Here is a 19771-nt window from a genome sequence, read left to right on the forward strand (position 1 = left end):
TTTAAAAAATAATAAATGCTGCTAATTAGCAAAAGAAGGCATATTCAGCAGACGAAATACACAAACTATAATTTTAATAATATAAATATTAAAAAACCAGGCACAATTCATACATCAATGCATCAGGAATGAGACACAAAACATATGTCTAACCAATGAGACAAACAAAGAAAAGCAAAGGGAAATGGGTAATTCAATAAACCCTACTTTCACATGAAAGATTTTTACTATAACAAGTAGATTTAGACATTATTAGAGACATGAGTGTCGACATGTTTCGGCCAAAGGGCGAATTAGACATTTTCTCAACTGTCCATTCGGAAGCGAGTGTTGTGGCCATCTTCAGGACAAATGATTTCTTCATAGTAAGCCTTGTGTATAATGTAGATGGAACATCATGAATCTAAAGAGATGTATGCACAATTGATTAGCTTTAAAACAACTACTGCACAATTTGTTTTCCAACAGCTACCTACTACTGGCACTGCAATGTTGAAAAGGCCGAGGGGAGGGGCAGGAACTTGGTGGGAATGGCCATCGGGATTAGCATGACCATGGAAAGTCAATGGGTGGGCAAATAACCAAACAACACCTGCAAGGTTTGTGTCCCTCCTCATGCAATTTCTCCCTCTCTGTACTCTAATGCAATTGTTTCCGACTATAGGTGGCTATAGGTGGTGCTAAAGCACAACCTAATGGCCCGGACTAAAATAGGAGATTGCTAGTTGGACATGAAAGGTGGCAGGGTGGTGCATGCAAGTGAACTAATACAAAACAAGAGATGGGCACACAGGGAAGGAACCAGCTAGCCCCAAGCACTTGTTCAGCAACCCCAAAAGTAACCCAAGTGGTCACAGGGAAGGGTGCAGAGATAACACGGAATGTGAGAAGAGAAAGCCAAAGAACGAACAAAACGAAAGAAGGGATGTAACAAGACTGTTGATTATGCAGCGTTCCCAGTCCAACCCAAATTATGTCTAGTTAGATGTTTGAAGGCTTATGAAAATAGTTCAGCGCAATTCAGCACAATTCAGACCTGCCGGGGAATCGCAATTATTAATAGCGGTAAGGAAACCCTTTACAACGTATCGACAGCTACACTGGCAAGATGGGTGAAATGGTGTATGAACCAGGCCGGTATAGATGTAGGTCAATATGGTGCACATTCAATTAGGGGTGCGATGGCATCCACAGCATTCAAGACGGGGGCACGTCTGGAGGATATTTTGAAGGCTGCAGACTGGTCGAACAAGTCGACTTTTAAGAATTGTTATTTTCAACCCATCCATCAGGTGTCTACTTTGGTGGTGAGGTATCAAAAGAAGTGGGCAAAGTCCCAATTATTTGTTTACGGGGAAACAATTCTCTAAAGGGACGATAAACGTGAGAAAGGTGGTGCAAGAAGCACAGAGAATTGATTACCCCTCACTACTTCAACACTAGGAATAGTAGAGATTGAGCGATTATAGTCACACAGAATTAAACATAACCATAACACTTTTCAAAAAAATAAAAAATGCTGCTTATTAGCAAAAGAAGGCATATTCAGCAGACGAAATACACAAAATATAATTTAATAATATAAATATTAAAAAACCAGGCAAAATGTATACATCAATGCATCAGGAATGAGACACAAAACATATGTCTAACCAATGAGACAAACAAAGAAAAGGAAAAGGAAATGGGTAATTCAATAAACCTTACTTTCACAAGAACATTTTTAACTATAACCACTAGATTTAGACATTATTAGAGACATGGGGTGTCAACATGTTTCGGCCAAAGGGCGAATAGACATTTTCTCAAGTGTCCATTCGGAAGCGAGTGTTGTGGTCATCTTCAGGACAAATGATTTCTTCATAGTAAGCCTTGTGTATAATGTAGATGGAACATCAAGAATCTAAAGAGATGTATGCACAATTGATTAGCTTTAAAACAACTACTGCACAATTTGTTTTCCAACAACTACCTACTACTGGTATCATCAAAAATTGCACTGCGATGTTGAAAAGGCCAATTAATGTAGTATACTGTATGTATGTGATACAGGTTATGTACAAAAGTTAACAATTTAAAACATTTTCTTAAAAACAAGGTGACAAAACAACATTGTGTGACATACAATTCAGGATCAATCTCTTACTTGTTTTCTCATGGTCAAGTGTGATGGAGTCAGTGAGGAACTCATCCGTCTCAAAGAATAATTTTCTACGTCCAGAGGCACGTTGGCTGGCTGGATCATACATTCAGTGGCAAGGATCACCTTGTCCTATGCATTAAAAAATACTAGAGTTACACATTGTGAATATGAATTCATAGTATGTCTTCTAGCATCATATTGGTCTATTTGCTGAAGATGTGAGAAGATTCCTCAGTACACATAACGCAGAATCCTGGCATTAAATGCGGAATGAGAGTTGAAGGGGAAGGAAGGCTCAGGTCTATTTGGCCCTAAACTGTAACCTCATAGTAAATCACGCAGTATTATTAAAACAAACGAGTTAATAAGGCATGCTAAGAAAAATGTTACGAGAAGTACTAAGAAATGTATTCTATTGGGGAGTTATACCAATAACATGTGAGAAAAACTTACTGTTAGTCACGTGTAACAAACACTTTCAACTATGTGCTGGTCATTGACTTCTATTTTTACACGTATCCCAGAAGGAAGAAGGGAAAACCCTGAGTTGGAAGATTATTAGAGTCGTTACGCTGGATGGAAAAGATACAAAAAACGAGGGAAAATGGAGTCAATCCCTCACACAGTGTTTACAAAATATTGAAGGGTGAAAGCAGAACATGCTGCGAACATTACCGTGGGTAAATAACTGGATTGCCGAGTATATAACCCAGGTTTAGGGTGTAGTTGCTCCATACAGCTCCAAGGCATTACAGGCATCAGACTGGGTTAGACGTGATAGTTCTACGAGGCTTTGTAGTATTAGTTCGCAGAAGATGTGTAGAAAACTCGTGTCTGTTCCTAATATGTGGGATAGTAGGTAGTTAAAAAAATTCTTGTGAAAGTAAGGTTTATTGAATTACCATTTCCCTTTCCTTTTCTTTGTTTGTCTCATTGGTTAGGCATATGTTTTGTGTCTCATTCCTGATGCATTGATGTATGAATTTTGCCTGGTTTTTTAATATTTATATTATTAAATTATATTTTGTGTATTTCGTCTGCTGAATATGCCTTCTTTTGCTAATTAGCAGTATTTATTATTTTTTGAAAAGTGTTATGGTTATGTTTAATTCTGTGTGACTATAATCGCTCAATCTCTACTATTCCTAGTGTTGAGGTAGTGAGGGGTAATCAATTCTCTGTGCTTCTTGCACCACCTTTCTCACGTTTATCGTCCCTTTTGAGAATTGTTTCCCCGTAAACAAAACATTGGGACTTTTCCCACTTCTTTTGATACCTCACCACCAAAGTAGACACCTGATGGATGGGTCGAAAATAACAATTCTTAAAAGTTGACTTGTTCGACCAGTCTGCAGCCTTCAAAATATCCTCCAGATGTGCCCCCGTCTTGAATGCTGTGGATGCCATCGCACCCCTAATTGAATGTGCACCATATTGACCTACATCTATACCGGCCTGGTTCATACATCATTTCACCCATCTTGCCAGTGTAGCTGTCGATACGTTGTAAAGGGTTTCCTTACCGCTATTAATAATTGTGATTCCCCTGCAGGTCTGAATTGCGCTGAACTATTTTTATAAGCCTTCAAACATCTGACTGGACATAATTTGGGTTGGACTGGGAACGCTGCATAATCAACAGTCTTGTACATCCCTTCTTTCGTTTTGTTCGTTCTTTGGCTTTCTCTTCTCACATTCCGTGTTCTCTCTGCACCCTTACCCCTGACGACTTGGGTTACTTTTGGGGTTGCTGAACAAGTGCTTGGGCTCCTTCCCTGTGTGCCCATCTCTTGTTTTGTATCAGTTCACCTGCATGCACCACCCCGCCACCCTTCATGTCCAACTAGCAATCTCGTATTTTAGTCTGGGCCATTAGGTGGTGCTTTAGCACCACCTATAGCCACCTATAGTTGGAAACGATTGCATTAGAGTACAGAGAGGGAGAAATTGCATGAGGAGGGACATAAACCTTGCAGGTGTTGTTTGGTTATTTGCCCACCCATTGACTTTCCATGGTCATGCTAATCCCAGTGGCCATTCCCACCAAGTTCCTACCCCTCCCCACCCACCCAAAACACCTCCTCATGGGAACTCTTTGAGCTTGCTTTAATCAAGTCTTACCATCAAACGTTGCCTTCAAAGTGCCTGCCAGTGTTTTTCAAAGCAGTTTTCAGAGAGTTAATGACTTAATTGGAGCTGTATGTATATGTGCAACAAATATTTCTTCATCGGGTCTGCCTTCAGCCACTCGATTTATAAGCACTATGCATGTCCTTTACTCATTGCTAGAAATAGAAAAATGTACATGGGGAACCCTCATCCTTGGAGGGGCATGGCCGTGGGAAGGAGGTTGGCCGGGATGATGGGTGTGGCAGAGGGTAGGTCACGCAATACAGTATCTTTTCACAGAACTCAATCCTGGCGATTTGCATAACAGCAAAGAGCATTATGGGAACATAAGAATGTCCACAATTTTAAATTTGAAGCATGTCTTATAGTGATTCAGTAAGATACGCTTTTGAGCAAAAAACTGAAGTTGGGCTCTGCAGTTTTGATTGGTCACATTACTCACCCTAAGAAAAAAATATTTGTACATTGCAGAACATATACACCAGTTTGGCCACCTGCAACAAGTATGTGAGGCTTTGGCTGTTTCTGTATTCAGTTTCTCATGCAGTCTACTAAAAGTGTCTGTTACCTTCAGCAGTATGTAGAGTAAAGGACCTTCACAAAGTCCTGTGCTGAGTCCCACGGGAACAAAACTGCAAGATTATGAGCTGAGGTTGCCACTCAGGACATTAGGAGCAAGGTAAGCCACAGAAAGGAGGCTGCCCCACGCTCTCCCCTGCAACCTCCTGCCAGGGGCCTACCGCGCACCTTAAATACAGGAACGGCCAGCAGGACTAAATGAATTATACCACCAGTTACTGCACTGTATGCTGAGTGGTGAGAGTTAAGTGTGTTGTGTAAATAAAAGTACACTAACTCAATCTCCTGCTTGGCGTGATCATTTACATGGCCACAACATAATTGGTGACGAGGATGGGATCGGCCCAGCTGCCCTAAAATGCAAGGAGCAACACCACCACCACTGTTCCTGCAAGTCCCAGGCAAGCCAGCCATTCCATGGCTCCAATGGGAATCTTGTGCGTGGAAGGACAAAGACCTTTTGCAGGCCTGAACCCGGAGGCCCCGTCAGGAGAAGGTGATGATGATACCTATCAAGAAGCAAAAAGGAGAATAGCCAGCAGATTGTCATGTAAAGAAAATGTTATACTTCACAGAAACAGATTCAAAGGCAGGAAGCAAGAACCGGCAGAATCCGTGGACATCTATGTAGTCAAGCGAAGAGAATTGGCTGCGTTGTGCGCATTTGGAGCAACATCGAAGGAAAGAATCTGCGACATGCTCATAGTCCACACGAACAACAGAAAGGTAGAAGACAAATGTATTCTTGAAAAGAAAATAGTGTTGGATAAAGCAATCCAGATTTCAAGGGCGGTAGAAGAGACGTCCTGAAAGTGCAAAGAGTGGGGAATCGCTGCGCAATCAGCTTAAGTACAGTGGGTGCAATCCAGAGGCAGAAGGGACAGAGGACAACTCAAGGCCAGAGATGAGATGACGCAGCAGTGAAACGTGAACCTTTGAAGTGCCACAGGTGTGCCACTACAAGCCACCTGGCCAACAGCAGAGAATGCCCGGCAAGGAATAAAGAATGTTCGAAATGCAGAAGGTATGGACATTTTGCGTCAGCGTGCACGTGGAAAGCGAGGAAGACTGTGGTAGCAATCCAGAGTGAAGAGGGCAGACATGAGGCCTACTCATATGAAGAAGCATGCGCCACAGTTCTCATGGTGAATAGTGGTACGATTCGGAGGGAAAAGCCACACTGTACCATTAAAGTCAATGGCCATGAAACAAGAGTGATGGCAGACTCGGGTTCTGACCTCACCATACTACCTTTAAACTTATACAAAAGCATGGTGGGAAGAGAAAGAGTAGAAACGTACAAAACGAACATTAGTCTCACGGCATATGGAGGTGCCAGTGTGAATCTTCTGGGGTACATCAGAGTGACAGTGGAATTGAAAAGCACGGTCACCAAAACCAAAGAGTATCTTGCAGAAAAAGGACCACCAGTATTAGGCTGGGGTGACCATGCCAAATAGCAAATCAGGCTCGACCCCAGCGTGGAGGGACAAGTCCTGTCCATAAACAAAAATGGCGTGTCAATCACCAAAGAAGAATTCCCGGAATTGTTTTCAGACACGCCTGGCCGCATCTAAAACTATGTGCACAAGATAAAACTAAAACAAGGAGCAGTACAAGTCAAGCATAGGGTGAGACCTGTGCCGGTGACGGCAAGAGTTGCACCACAAGAAAATCTCAAAAAGATGCTATCGGAAGGAACCATAGAAACGGTGGAGTCATAAGAATGGCTCAGCCCAGTGGTTCTCATAAATAAACAGTATAAACCGGCGACTTGCGTATTTGCATTAACTTACGCAGCCTAAATCTGGAGGTGGTGGCAGACAGTACACCTTACCGAGCATAAATGAACTGATTTTGCTGATGAAGGAGGCAAAAGTCTTTTCGAAATTAGACATGAGGGATGCCTACCACCAGATCACCTTACATCAAGAATCCAGACCTCTCACAGCATTCATAACCCCATTTGGAACGTATCAATTCACCAGAATGCCATTTGGTTTGTCCTCTGCGGCCTCTGCATTCCAACGAATGATGGACTCCCTCTTGAAAAACAGTGGAAATGTCTCTTACTTCCATGATGACATATTAATATATGCAGAAGATAAGGAGACACATAACACAGCTCTCCGCAAAGTGTTGGCAAAACTGCAAGAAGCAGGAGTGTGACTACGCTATAACAAATGCGTACTGCAGGCGGACAAAGTAGAATATCTGGGATACACCATATCCAAGGCAGGTATCAGTCCCAGGAAAGATTTATTGGAAGCAATTGTGAAGGTGCCTCCCCAATCAGCAAAGAAGAGCTGAGATCATTTTTGGGAGTATCTGAATACTACCCAAAATTTGTACCAAATTTTTCAGAGACCACTGCTCCAATGAGAGAATTGCTCAAGAAAGGCGAGTACCAATGGGATGCAGAACAAGATAAAGCAGTTGAAGATGACAAAGAGGGAATAATGCAACCCTTCAATCCTCAATGGAAGACCATGATTACCACAGAGGCCAGCGCATATCGTATTGGAGCAACCCTCATGCAAAAGAAAGGTGATGAAGAAAATATTGTTGCGTTCGCATCCAAGGCCCTCTCACAAGCAGAAAGAAATTACTCCACCATTGAAATGCAGATGTTAAATGTGCATGGACCATGAATTACTTCTGCACATGCGTCTGGGGTAAAACATTTCAGCTGGTTACCGATCAGAAACCCCTAGTGCACCTACTGAGCCCAGGAGAGACCCGCACAGCATCACCTCGCCTTGCTTGCATCACAGCCCAGCTGCAAGAATAAACGTATGAGATACAGCACATTGCAGAGTGGAAAAATGCCCAGGTGTACTCTATGTCCAGACTCCTGCAGTGCAAAGATACAGAAACCAGTTTTCTACAGGATGAATGTGTTGTCGCATCACTCACTGACTTGAGGAGTAGGAAATTCCTCGAAATGAGGGAAAGACACTGGAAAGAAGAAGCAGCCAAAGACGACACTACAAAGAATGGGTCAGGAAAGGGTGGCCTAATGAGAGGTCCATTCCAGATGGGTTGCATCCCTATTGGAAAGTGTCAGACGAAATATTTGAAAATGAGGAGATGCTCATGAGAGGCGACCAAGTGATCCCACCCATAGCTATGGGACGAACCATCATATGCAGAGCTCACGCCGGTCATCTTGGAAACAACATGACAATAAAAAGAGTGGGAGAAGCGTATTGGTGGACAGGTATGGACTTGGAAATAAGGACCATGACAGAGAGGTGTCATGAGTGTGTGAATAGCGACAAGCGACGCAAAGTAAGACATGTGCCACTACACCCCACAGACGGGTCACAAGGAGTGTGGCAAAAACTGGGTATGGACTTCACAGGCCTGCTAGAACTCATGGAACACAAAAGCAAGTATGGCATAGTGTTAGTGGACTATTTATCCAAATGGGTAGAAGTTGAATTTGTACCCAACATAACCACAGTCACAGTGATTCAGTTCCTTTAAAACATCTTTCAGAGAGAAGGATTGCCCAGAGAACTGGTCACCGACAACAGAGTGCAACTCATATCCAAAGAGATGGACAATTTCTTGAAGGAGAACAATATCAAGCAAATCAAAGCAGCATTATATCACCCACAAGCAAATGGGTTGGTGGAATTCATTAAGGGAGCCTTGCAGTTAGCCACAGCAGCGGGCCTCAACTGGTTCTGCACAGTCAAGGAAGCCAGAGCTGATCATTGCCTCACCCCCAATGGTGTCACAAATATATTGCTGTTCCACCTTCGCAGAGGACGCACGGCAGCCTCCACCCTGGTCCCACCATAGTTGGCAAGTGTGAGAGAGGATGAAAAGGTGGACATGGAAGAATTGGTATGGCGAGTTAAGAAGAGCAAAGAAAACATGAAGAGATATAGAAACGAAAGGAGTAAGCCCCAACAAAGCACAGTACGAGAAGGAGATCTGATAAAGATGAAAATGGTGCACAGAGATCGTGGGACTGGGTTCAAGTTCAGTAGACCGTTGAGAGTGGTGCAACGAGGGACAAACCATGTACGCACCCAAGACAGGAAGCAGTGGAATTTAGAGAGGGTAGCACTGTACGAAAGGGGGACAGAAGTAGCATTCAGCCCCGTAACACAAGAGCACAGAAGTCAAGAGGAGAGTTTGGCCAAAGAGAATCCGACAATGGGAGAAAAGTATGGACATACAGAGATGGAGGATATAGGGACACCCTCCCAAGCGGAAGCCAGTCGCAAGAGGAATACGACGCAACAAGAGAAAATCAGTGAAAAGGCTGCAACACTGGGAGAAGAGAATGCAGAGAGCAGCCGACCACAGAGAGAAAGAAGAAGACCAGGAAGGTACACCAACTACGTGATGGAGTAAGACAGACTCTGTCCAACAAAAGGAGGTATGTAGAGTAAAGCATTCACGAAGTCCCATGCCGAGTCCAGCTGGAACAACACTGTGAGAGTATGAGCGGAGGTTCCCGCTCAGGCCATTAAGAGCGAGGTAAACCCCCCACACTCTCCCATGCAACCTCCTGCCAGGGGCCTACCACTCACCTTAAATACAGGAACTCCCAGCAGGACTAAATGAATTATACCACCAGTTACTGCACTCTATGCTGAGAGGTGATTTGTGTGTAAAGACAGAGTTACGTGTGTCGTGTAAATAAAAGTACACTAACTCAATCTCCTGCTTCACAGTGCTGCAGAGACTTTTGAAAGCAGCCTGTTTCATAGCAGATCTGTGAGTGTTGTATGCCTGTGTCACTAGACCTGCACTGCCTTTACTGAAGTGCTATTAAAAACAAGCATTGTTTTTTTTTTTTTTTTTTTTTTTTTTATTTGTTTTGGCTTAAGCCTTTACAAAAGAGGAAGGTAATACAAGACAGTTTGCGTTAGTTACGAAGGAGACATAACTTGTGTTGAGGTTTCTTACTGTCCACCAACCCTGCCAGGTTTTTTTCTGTTCCTATAAATGACCTACTTAGGTACCTCTATCCTTTGGATCGTTGTGTTAGATTGTCACACCACTTTCTCTTAGCACCTGGATTGCTGCAAACGTAAGTGCAGCATTTTTCCCTGAGATTATTCTGTCCCAGAGGAAGTCTGTAACTATGTCTTCCTCCCTCCGTACCAGAGCTCCGAAGAATCTTAGTCGCTGAAGCCAGGTGCCTTCGCAATCCATTAGGATATGTTTTAGCGTTTGTTTGGCAGGGTTTGCGCAAATTGAGCATAATTTTATTGCCATGTGCCCTTGGTTACGTCTTGCCAAAACCTCCCCACAGTGGACGAGATTCAGTCTCATTCTGAGGAAGTCCGAGCGCAGTTTTCGATTTGGAGATTTCAGTAGATAACATGAGAGTGATCCAATTTTCTTTTCTCCCTTCAAGAATAAATTTTGAGTTGGGTCCTCTCGTGCTTTCTCAACTGTTTCAATCCAGTCCCGTTCTTCTAGTCTACATTTTACTTTAAGAGGGTTTAGAGCCAAAGTCTCTTCATTCAGGTCCAATTTTTTTAGCATTTCCAAAGTTTTCCGTTCCAACGAGATGAGAATAGCGGATTTTTTCAATAATACTTCGTGTTTGAGATCGCCATACAACGTCGAGTCCTTACTTAGTGTTATTTCCCTAAATAGTGAAATGAGCTTCCAATCAGCCATACAGTTTAAGGATTTTAGGCCTAGTTCGAATCTTAGGCTTTTTAGGGTGGCGCAGTTTGGAAGACCCAAAACTCTTTTCCAGAGGCGGCCCTCATAGTTGTCCCAGTTTATGAACCAGAGATCCGGTTTTGCTTCTAGACCGTATAGAACAACTGGAACCACATTGGCGAGATAGAACTTTACCAGAGGCAAAATAGAGAACTTGCAGAATTTATAGTTTAGCTTGATCATCTGTGATATGAATTGTGTTATTTTGACTGCCACTTCATTTTCTACTTTGTATGTCGCTGGATGTGCATGGATGTTATAACCCAGATATTTTATGGTTTCTACTGTTTTGATCCGTTCTCCTCCCATGGTCCAGTTTATGTTTTTTGCTTTTGACAATGGATGTTTAAAAATCAAGATGTTCGATTTAGATGGATTAACTGTTAATTTGTTTAATCCTACATATTCATTCAATTTGTCCAGTAGATGTTGTAGCCCTATTGATGTTCTGTCGAGGAGAACTATGTCATCCGCGTATGCCAGCCAGCAGATTTTCCTCCCATTTAATGTTGGGCTTATCAAAGCAGATGTTTCTAGAAAGTGGCCCATATCTGCCAGGAACAAGTTGAAAAACAGAGGTGCCCCCAGACACCCTTGTCTTACACCTCTATTAACTTCAACTAGTCTGGACAGGTGACCCATTGCATCGAGCCGTATTCTTAGGTTGGTGTTTTTATGAAGTTCTACCAAAATTGACAGAAGAGTTTCTGGAATTCCCCAGTTCCGGAGTTTGTCCCACAGTAGGGTTCGTTCCACCTGATCAAAGGCTTTGGACAGATCTATCCAGGCTCCGTACAGCATTTGTTTTTTCCCCCCTCTCTCTTGCTCATTCAAGATGTTTAGAATCAGGCCGTTAATAGATGTTGAGTGGCCTTTGCGAAATCCTGTTTGGAAGCGTGATAGAATGTTGGAATCTTCAACCCATTTCGTAACGTGAGTTAGTAATAGTCTCATGAAGACTTTGCTTTCAATGTCCAGCAATGCTATCGGTCTATAATTCGTTGGTTTACGACGATCCCCGGATTTGAAAAGAGGAATTATAAGGGCCGTTTTCCAAGAAGCAGGAAAGGTTCGTTGTTTTAGTATTTCTCTGAAGAGAGCGGATAATAACTTTGACCACAATAATGGTTCACTTTTCAGTGCCTGATAGGTCAACCCATTTAAGCCCGATGCTTTTGATGATGAGGAACTGGCTATGATTTCCTGTATGTCTTCTTCACAGAAGTTAAGTTGCCAGGTAATATCTGGATTAGATCTAAATTCGCGGGTTTCGTCGCTCTTAAATGTCTCTGTCAGGTAGCTCACCCAGCCATCTTCTGACACTAGGTTGCATAATGATTGTGCATGATCCCCTTCAAACTGGTTCATTACTTCCCAGAAGTTCTTGCTGTTTTTTTCTCTGAGTGTTTGTAGTATGTGCTCTCCATCTATTTGCATACGAATTGCGTTATGCGAAATCGACCATGATTTATAGTTGGCTTTTTGGGTTCTTATTTCAGTTTTCATCTCCTCCACTGAAAGTCCTGCCTTTTTGATGTCTCTTAACGTTTTCCTGTGCTCTCTTTTTCTTTTTTGTGTGAATTCGTCAAAGGAGTGCAGGTGTTTCTGTTTGGCTTCTCCCGCTAGGTATTTGGGTGCTAAGGTTGCCCATAGGAAGTTGGTAAATCGGTGTGGATCGCATTGTGATTTCCATATGTATTCGGGAATCATTTTAAGTTTTCCATTTAAGTTAGTCCCCCCATCTTTATACTTTACAACTCTAAGTTTTCCTTTCTTCCCTTCTAGCATCTGTAATTCTCGTTCAGCTTCTGTTGTCAGAATGTTTTCGAGTGACAGCTCCAGTCTGCTGTGGTCACTTCCAGGCTCCTGTATTATTTTTAATGTATAGGGCAAAGCAAGCAGGGTTTTTGAAACGAAGATATAATCTAAGGCTGAGGAAGATTTACCTCTTCTCCAGGTTATGTATGGTTCTTTTACGCCCTCCTGTGAGCCCACTACCATATGGAGGTCCCATTGTTCCATAAAATCCTGCCATTGTTTTCCCAGAGTTCTTTTTCTCTGGGTTACTCGATCACAGTTTCCTTTTGGGGGATATAGGCAATTCGTGTTGAAGTCTCCAGCTACCACGATCTTACTAGAAACTAGAGTTGTTTTTAGTAGTTCGAATAGAGATGCTAAATTCTCTAAAAAGCAGTCTAGTTTTGATGTTGCTGGGTTCCAGTAAATATTTACAAAGACCCAAGTTGTGGTGTTTTCTTGTGTTGATACTTCGGCTCTGCATGCCTGAATGCCCTGGGGATTATTCCATATTTCCTTTGCATTTTTAAAGACTTCGTTTTTTAATGCTATTAGTAAGCCTCCTGAGGGCCGACCCAGTGGTTTTTGTGTGGCTGACAAACAATGGACCATATACCCTTCGATGCTTAGCGGATTGACCAACCAGGTTTCTTGTAAAAGAATTGCATCCCCTTGATTGAATATGTGTGACCTTGCTTCTTTGCCTCTGATGACACTGGAGCCTCTTGTGTTCCAGCTAAAGATATTAACATGGTTCTTTCTAAAGTTGTTGTGTGCCCAGACCCAGCTTCTTCAGAACTTCTGACAGTATATCTGGTAAGAGCATAAGGGTGTTTTCTTTTGTTTTGAAGCCCTTTTCTAAGCTTCCTTGCTTTGTGAGAATTGCCTCATTTTGATATGTTGTTTCTTTGTTTGGGCGTGGGGGAGTGCCGTATTTGGCCATGATGTTATTTCTCTTCTTGCAGTATGAGACTTCCAGTCCATAGGATTCCAACTCGATTGAGTTTCGCAAGATGTCATTTTTTGCGGTCTCTGAGGTCATGATGAGTTCGACCAAAAATGGATCGCATGACAATGGGAATTTCACGCTTTCAATGTCCTTAGATGTTAAAGAGCGAAGGTCTCCTATTTTTTGTATTATGTTCAAGATCACTCCCCGGTTCAAGGATTTGTAGTGGCCATAGTTTGAACGCAGTCTCAGCCAAATCCTTTCATTTACATTTTCCATTGCTGTATTTTCAGATAGATTGTCACATAAATCGGTGAGTGAGCGGGTACCTTCAGCGTTCCCCTCATGATGCCTCTCAGTATCAAGTTTGACGTATTTTCCTTCTCCATTTTTGACTTGGAATGCATTTATTTCAGACGTGTTACCTCCCAACCTGTTTGCTGGAGCAGTTGCATCTGAAGGGGTTTTACTTGAGTCCTTGGAGGTCAACGGTTTCTTTGTTAAAAAGATGGGGGCAATTTTCCTATTTTCCTGTTGATTTGTGGCAGTAACATTCCCACAAGATCTTTTTACTGCATACTGCCCTGTTTTTTGTGTGAAAATTGGAGCCCATTTGACTGCTTTGGCTATATTTTCTTTTTGAGGTTGAGCGGCTAGGTTTTTTTTCCTTGGTGTCTCCTCCGGACTTATCTGATTTTTCAGGTCCTTTACAATCTCTATGCTTTTCTTTTTTGGATTGTTTTTTTGTCCTGTCAGCTCCTCTGTTTGTAAGCCAATGCTTGCTTTTGTTACTGGAACTGTATCATCCAATTGTTTGTCTTTAGTTGATTTGGTTTTTTTAGGGATGTCGATTTTGATTTTCTGGTTTCCCTTTCCTGTATTAAGTTTATTTTTTTTGGTGCCAATAAGAGGGGTTTTAGCGTCGCCCACAATGTTGTCCTGCTCCTCACAAGACATATCAGAATATATTTTTACCTGGATCTTACCTTTTTCTTTTGTGATTTTGTTTTGCTTCAGCCCTCTGTTACGTTTGCTTTTATTTTTTGACTGTGAGGATTTGGAGCCCTTTCTCTTTGCTGAGCGGTTTCTCCTTTTTCTTCTGCCTCTTGATGTTTGTTCCCCTTGTTCTTGCCATTCCTGAGTTTTTTCCGCCAGTCTGGTTTTTTGGTTACCAGAATTGGTTTCTTTTGTGCTTTTTCCAGTATTTTCCTCTTCCTCTAGTACTGTAGCTAGTCTTAGGAATTCTTCCAATATTGAGTCTGATAGTGGGGTATCCTCCAATGAATAGTCCTGAATTTTTTCTACAGTTTCTTCTCTTTGAACTGGGGGCAGTTGTCCTTTCAATATTGAGAAGATTTCTTTCAAAAGTGTATTGTTTTGATTTTCAATTTGATTCTTTTCCTTCAGTGATTGCTGGATGGAGGAGATGTCGAGTCCTTGTTTTGCAATCTCAATGTTCAGTGCCTGAATTGGGGTGCTCAGTTTTGTGTTCATGGCATTTGCCAGGCCCACTAGAGTAGAGTCGCAAAGGGAAATTTCTTTAGTCATTTCTAGCAATGTCCCATTTTGCGATTGGACCTCTCCTTTTAGCATCTCAAAGACTGAAACCAATGAGCTAAGAACAAAGTTCAGTGCTTTCAATGTGTCTGAATTTGGATTTGTTATTGCTTCTTCTTCATCTTTTCTTTCTAGGTCCCTTTGTTCCGGCATTTGCTGCGCAATAGTCGATGAAGATTGTGTGTTTTGTAAGGTTAGGGTGAATGCATTATCTTCCACAGGTGAGATACAGGTTTTTTCTTCCGGATGTACTGCACCAGTATGTATTTCTGTGCTAGAAGCTGGGGTTTGGGAGTGTCTTGGTTCTTCCCAAAGAATAAGGGATTCTCCTTCGATGTCACTGTGGCTTTTATGTCGCTTGTTCCCGAAATGATTTTCTATTTTGCTTTGTATTTTTCTTGTCGAGATAGTGTATTCCAGCCCTTTTTTCCAGTTATTCATTATAGCAATATTTGGGTTTTTCTCTGACTGACTTGTTGTTGGGGTACTATGTTTTTCATCAGCATGTACCAAAACTTGGATTACGTGTCCATTCGACAGGTTGACATTCTCCTGGGCGAGTTGGGCGGTTGGTGTGACCACTTCGCAGCTTTGGTTTAAGTACGAACCATTCCTTGCCCCTTCCATATCTTTGGTGCTGCGGAGTTTCATCAAGTTTTGGTGTAATCGACACTCTGTGAAATATTCACTGATTGTTGGTAGCAAGTGGTAAACAATATGACTTACAGCATTCAATAGATCAAGGGTAGATGATCAGCTTGCATCAAAAGTGCTTACTACCAAAGTTGAAGATGAGATGCTAAATAGAATCTTTAGAAGTATCAGGACCGGAAAAATTGAATAAAAAAAGATGAAAAAAGTAACAAGACGACTTTTATCGTGCCGTAGTTGGACAATACAGCGTGATCAAAGGATATAAGATCCCGCAGTCTCACGCTGTATGAACGAGTGTTATTAACGATGTAGGCCTTACCTCAGGTTCGCCTCAGCTATTGGTGGCAGCTGGTGATCTTATGTAGAACCCATATGACTATTTGCGCCAACTGCGCCCAACAGCCGCACAACAGTCTCAGGGCTTTACTCCAGCCGGGCTTAACGCCACAAGGGTGGTTGCCTTGGTCCTTTGTAGGCGGCCGCGATCACGTGATCCAGTCACGTGTTGCTCCTGCCTCCTGCCCCGCCTCCTCCAGGAAGCACGCTGGTGCGAGGGACGAGCGGCAACACACAATGCTGGTTCAACTGTACAAAAAAAAAGCAGCTCTCTTTACGGGTGGATTTCGCTATGTGTTCACAAAGTTAAAAACAAGCATTGACAAATCCAACAGTTGTGGCTTGTGTAGAAGTATTATTCAAATGGAGGCGCTGCTATTATATTCCCAGATACTCAGACCATTTTGCACCTGCTACCATCAATGGCCAGTTAATAACATTATGGCAGTTCCTTGCAAGTGCCCTTTCCCCTACACAAACTCTTCAAAATGTTAGCATTACCAATGCTTGTCTTTTCCCACTGTCTTTTTCTCAACACCATTAGCAGTGTGCCCATTGGCAGCTGTAGCAATTGGCAGCTGTAGCAACATAGTAATAGCCAGCCCGTTTGCTAATCCACTCACTTAACTAGGGTCATTACCTCAGGCAGTAGGCCACTGATCTGTGTGAATACTGCGAGAGAGAAAAATGTGAAACACAAAATAACGATTTTTAAAAAAAAATAAAAACCTTTTTTACCACATATATTTGCGGGGGGGGGCGTGGGGGGGGGCCTACAGCCCCCCCCCCAAACCCCTCCACGTTTTGTATTTACTTAACCCACCCACATATGTACCTGGTAAATGGGGGTCTCGAATTTCAGTATTTTAGGCTTCAAAACGTTTGCATACTTTATTTTTGTATAATCCCGTGTGCCTTTATGAGACAGGACGACCAATGAGGGCAACATATAGAAACTGTTAACACCCCTACAAGAAATGTAATTTACATCTTTATATCGGTCTTCTAGAAATGTAAAATGTGACTTTCCCTGACCGGGAATCGAACCCGGGCCGCGGCGGTGAGAGCGCCGAATCCTAACCACTAGACCACCAGGGACATACGTCTACTTTATTAACATTCGTTGAGTAACGAAAAAACCGAACTAAGATCCCCTGATTACATATGTTTGGTAGTAGTTTTACGCTACATTTATCAGTTTCTTCCCTGAAATATTTCACCTTGGATCCTGAAATAAATGCGTGGCACTTTCTTCACACTGTATTTTCAAATTCCAAAATCTGTTATTATTCTAGAAATATGCGCATTTGTTTAGAAAGTACCTCTGTCTGTATAACATCATATGAAAATTGCCATACGGATACAAGAATACTTTTCAAGTAAACTGTAGTAACTTTACGAACCTCTTTTATTGATTTTTCCATGACTTAAAGCCGAAACAGAAGACAGCCACTCAGCGTGTCCCCTGAACCAAGAAAATCACGCAGAAGCTCCACGTATCACATTTCGGTGTAAACATTGCATTCTCGTGTCAGTCGGCAAACGGCCTGCTGGTCAGCTCTGGCTAAAGCTTCCACCCCTGTTCCCTTTCGCAGAAGTAGACTTACCCCCAACTGCTTCCCGTGTGGAAATGAATCTGCATCTAGTGAATTGGAGGAGAAGTTGAGGGACGGAATCTTCAGGGCGGCGAATTCTATTGGTAACTTTCAAGGAAGCGAAGCGTCCACCATCGCAGTCACTAGATGGCGTGTTTCTCAACACACTAACAACTAAACTGTATTTCGGAAGAAAAGAAACCCCGGCCTATTTTAAAGTGAACTTCGGTTTCTGGAAACTATATATTTATAAAGAAAAATATTTTTACCAGAAGTGGGGTTCGAACCCACGCGGACAAACGTCCATTGGATCTTAAGTCCAACGCCTTAACCACTCGGCCATCCTGGTACACATTGCACAGCTGATGTGTGGTCTTTTAACCTAAACATGACCATGTTGTGTTTTCTGAGATATTTATAGAAATACAGCAAGATTTTTTGTAAGCAAATCGCACTCCTGGTTGTTAGGCTCTCTCTGCAGGATGGTAGAAATAGTACAGATAATTGGTAAAGTTCAGCAGTGAAATAATAAAGACTGCAGTGTTTCAAGTGTATTTTAGTGTTAGGAGTGTATTTTAGGCAACCTTTGCAGTGTATCGGAAGACATTTTGTTCTCAGTATTTAAACAGTCTGGGAAACATTGTTTCGAAGCATTGCATACACTTTTTCTAACTGGAAAGTGAGGGCAATGTGTAGCTTGAACCTAGTCACTCTTCTGCTATGTGAAACATTTCTTAAACAGATGCAACAATCATTGACAATGTGATAACTGGATTTCTTGATGAAATCCTCGAGTGTTGAGTACGGAGATGTGTTACTTATATAATTTTATAGAATTGCCTGCTTGTAGATGCACATGTAAAATACCTTCTCAGCCAACAGGGCAATGAGTGTGTGTTTTATTATTCGGGGTAGGGGTAATACACACTAGTGGGCGCTGCGAGTACCTACATCTCTAGATTTAATTGGACAGTAACAGCTCTTATTAGCAGGAGGAACTCCCAAACCTTAATAGTAACATACGTGTAGCACTTCTGATGGGCAGTGTGATAAGTTTACACTGTTGGCATAGCGCTTTCTTTCTTTCATTACCTTGTCTTCTCCCATTCCAGTAACGTGACTGCAGCACCCAATCCCTGACAACAATTCAGAGGCACTGTTCTGCTTATAAGTTTAATGTTTTCCACCTAGGACGGCCCTTACAAGCACTGGTAGGCTGGCCCAGCACCATTCGAAAGGGTGGGTTTAGCCTGGCAAAGGTCCTTACAAAGGCACCAGTGTCACTAAATGTAGCTCATTATGTAAATATATCTGCTACATAAATCTATTGTTAACCTGCAGGCCTGTTAAGCCATACCCAGTGAAGCAACTCAGTGAGTAAATGTGCCTACTGTTTAGATATGTGAGTAACCTGAAAGTCATGAGTCTGAAAAACGAACTGAACTCCAATAGGCTTCCAGTTCTTAATAAGGTTGTAATTCCTTTTTGGGGGAAATTGATCGGTGCATCCATGACATTGACACTGGAGACAGTAAGCCAGTTTAGAGCAGAATTCAACGGATGTCTGACAAGGTCAAGGACACCATCAAGGAGGATGTCTCCAAAACATTGGACTTGGGAGTCATTGAGCTTTCCCATTGCCCATGAGCCAGCCCAGTGGTACTGGTACCTAAAAAGTCAAAGGTTTGATAATGGGAAAACTGAAGTCTAATTTTATGTGGACTACAGGGGGCTCATTTCTGCCACCAAGACAAATGCTCACCCCATACCTAGGGCAGATGAGCTCAATGACAGATTAGTCCTTGCAAAGCTCATGATTACCCTTGACCTCACGGCTGGGAACTAACTTGTTGGCCCGACTAACACAGCAAAGGAGAGGTCTGAATTTTCCACACCAGAAGGGCACTACTAGTTTATTGTCATGCCCTTACGGTTAAAAAATGCTCTGGCCACTTTTCAGAGGATGGTAAATCAGGTCCTATCAAGGTTGGAGGACCTCAGCATTGCCTATTTAGACGACGTTGCTGTCTTAAGCCAAACCTGAAAAGATAATCTGTCATATATGAAACAGGTGTTCAAGCCATACAGAAGGATGGCTTGACTATCAAGTCTTCCAAGTGCCAGATAGTGCTGGGAACTGCGACTTACATGGGACACTAAGTAGGTAGGGACATAAACATTCTCTCCAAGCCAAAGTTCAAGCAGTGGTGCACTAGGCCATCCCCTACACACAGAAACAGGTCAGAGCCTTCTGTGGCCACAACTGTTACTACAGGCATTTCAGCAAGGGGTATAGGACCATTGCCCTTTCCCTGAATGATGTGGAATCTA

The 19771-nt window shown here is 42.5% G+C and overlaps 1 long non-coding RNA gene and 2 other non-coding genes across 3 annotated transcripts; all 3 read right to left on the reverse strand.

Moving 5' to 3' along the window:
- Window positions 1-57: 57 nt before the first annotated feature.
- Window positions 58-17543, reverse strand: LOC138481698 (uncharacterized). Its single transcript, XR_011274338.1, has 4 exons — window positions 17453-17543; window positions 15829-16094; window positions 2147-2272; window positions 58-1903 (listed from the first exon to the last, which is right to left on the reverse strand). It is a non-coding gene; the product is annotated as an uncharacterized lncRNA (long non-coding RNA).
- TRNAE-CUC (transfer RNA glutamic acid (anticodon CUC)) lies at window positions 16872-16943 on the reverse strand. The gene has a single exon. It is a non-coding gene; the product is annotated as a tRNA-Glu (tRNA).
- A 163-nt stretch (window positions 17544-17706) lies between the features above and the next one.
- Window positions 17707-17789, reverse strand: TRNAL-UAA (transfer RNA leucine (anticodon UAA)). Its single transcript has one exon. It is a non-coding gene; the product is annotated as a tRNA-Leu (tRNA).
- Window positions 17790-19771: the final 1982 nt, after the last annotated feature.

Source organism: Ambystoma mexicanum, chromosome 5p (genome assembly GCF_040938575.1).
Source record: "Ambystoma mexicanum isolate Mex_15411 chromosome 5p, UKY_AmexF1_1, whole genome shotgun sequence".
NCBI lineage: Eukaryota > Metazoa > Chordata > Amphibia > Caudata > Ambystomatidae > Ambystoma > Ambystoma mexicanum.